At 51.1% G+C, this 2,196-nt stretch overlaps 1 pseudogene; it reads left to right on the plus strand.

The window, feature by feature from the left end:
* Nucleotides 1–1,729: 1,729 nt before the first annotated feature.
* Nucleotides 1,730–1,963, plus strand: LOC139280387 (U2 spliceosomal RNA; annotated as a pseudogene).
* Nucleotides 1,964–2,196: the final 233 nt, after the last annotated feature.

The following is a 2,196-nucleotide window of genomic DNA, read 5'->3' on the forward strand; positions in this document are numbered from 1 at the left end:
AACCCCTTGTGTGTCGTGATGGTGGTCAGCTTCTTCGACTCACTTGCCAGCTCCTGGCTCATGTAAGCTGAGGTCAGGTCCAATTTTGAAAAAAGTTTGTAACCGGATAGCGTCGCAAAGAGGTCCTCCGCTCTCGGTAGCGGGTACTGGTCTTGGTGTGACACCCGATTGATGGTGGCCTTGTAATCGCCACATATCCTGACCGACCCATCTGCCTTGAGCACCAGCACAATCGGGCTCGCCCAGTCACTGAATTCGACTGGCGAGATGATGCCTTCCCTCAGTAGGCGGTCCAATTCGCATTCGATCTTTTCCCGCATCACGTACGGCACCGCTCTGGCCTTGTGGTGTACTGGCCTGGTGTCTGGGTTTATGTGAATCACTACATTGGTCCCCATGAAAGTGCCGATGCTGGGTTGAAATAATGAGTCAAATTTGTCCAGGACCTGTGAGCATGATACTCGCTCCACAGACGAAATTGCATTGACATCGCACCATTTCCAGTTCATGACAGCAAGCCAACTCCTCCCCAGTAGTGCGGGACCATCCCCGGGACAATCCAGAGTGGCAACCTATTCTCCGAATCTTTGTTGGTCACGACTACCGTGGCGCTGCCTAGCACCGGAATGATCTCCTTTGTATATGTCCGTAGCAGTGCTTCAATCGGCAATAATTTTTGGCCTCCTGGCCTTGGACACCCACAACCTTTCGAACTGTTTGATGTTCATCAGGGACTGACTGGTCTCCGTGCCTAGCTCCATTGATACTGGGATGCCATTGAGGAGCACTTTCATCATTATCGGTGGCGTCCTGGTATATGAACTGTATATGTGCTCCACATGAACTCACTGAACTTCAGCTTCCAGCGATTTCCCCCAGTATTCATTTGGGTTCGTAGGGCTTACATCGGGCCCGTCCTCCTCGTACATCAACCTGGCTGCAGGCTTCCTGCACATACTCGCCAAATGACCGCTGACGTTGCAGTTTCTGCAGGTATATTGCTGAAATCTGCAAGCTCTAGCTGGGTGTTTGCCTCCACACCTCCAACATGAGCTGGAGGCCCCGTTGTTGGAAACAAAAGGTCCATTACCAGTCGATCGTCTCTGACTGTCTCTGTAACTGTCCTGAAGCGTACCATTAACAGGTGTTGATGATCCCATTACTGGCCGCATTGTCCATTGCAGTGGCATGAATCGCCGTTCAGCTAGCCATTGTCTCTGTTGAATTCCCCCTTTGGGTTCGACTACATGGTGGGGCATGTCCGATTGCCCTTGTCTGCCTAGAGAACTGTGGGCCGCGTTAACAATGTTGACTCCCTGGTCGTTTGTCGCATTTGAGCCAAGATCTTTGCCATAAATCATTCTGGTCTCTTCCTCCCCTGAGATATATGTCTGGGCTATCAGAGCCGCCGCTTCCAAGGTCAATTCTTTGGTCTCAATCAGTTTCCTGAAAACCCCAGCGTGCCCGTTGCCCTCAATAAAAAAGTCTCGCAGCATCTCCGCTCTGCATGCATCTGTGAACTTACATAGGCTCGCCAGTCACCGGAGATCTGCCACAAAGTCTGAAACGCTTTGCCCTTCTCGCCGCCGGTGCTTGTAAAACCGGTGTCTCGCCATGTGCATGCTGCTTGCCAGTTTAAAGTGTTCCCCGATCAATTTACTGAGCTCTTCAAACATCCTGTCCGCCGGCTTCTCTGGCGCTAGAAGGTCTTTCATCAGGGAGTAAGTTCTTCGCTTCTCAGCCTTTTGGCTAAGATCATGCGTACTGACCTGACAGGGGAGTAACCATGACCAGAAAGTGGTTCTCCCTGGATCAGGAAGGTGGTTCTCCTATGCTTTTTGGAAATAGAAGGTGGGTGGGGTGGCTTGACCCATCCACCTCCACGGAGGTGGGTGGGGGGCACACACCCACCTCCATGGCACGAACCTGGTATTGCAGTACTTCCAGGAACGGTGCAGTGGCTCTAGGCCTTTTGGCTAAGAGCATTGGCGCAGAGTGATCCTTGATGTGTGCAAGGTGACCTCTGGCGTTTGTAATCTGACAAGATGATCTGACAAAGAATTGGAAAGATTGGCAACGAATAAATAAAAAAAAAGTAAGTTCTGGATCCACAAACCGTCAGGAGATGAGCCCTGCGTTTGACGGCCGAATCCTGTCCCAACCATTTCTTAGTGACAAAACTTTCCTGTAGTCTTT

The sequence above is a fragment of the Pristiophorus japonicus genome, chromosome 14 (genome assembly GCF_044704955.1).
Source record: "Pristiophorus japonicus isolate sPriJap1 chromosome 14, sPriJap1.hap1, whole genome shotgun sequence".
Classification (NCBI taxonomy): domain Eukaryota; kingdom Metazoa; phylum Chordata; class Chondrichthyes; family Pristiophoridae; genus Pristiophorus; species Pristiophorus japonicus.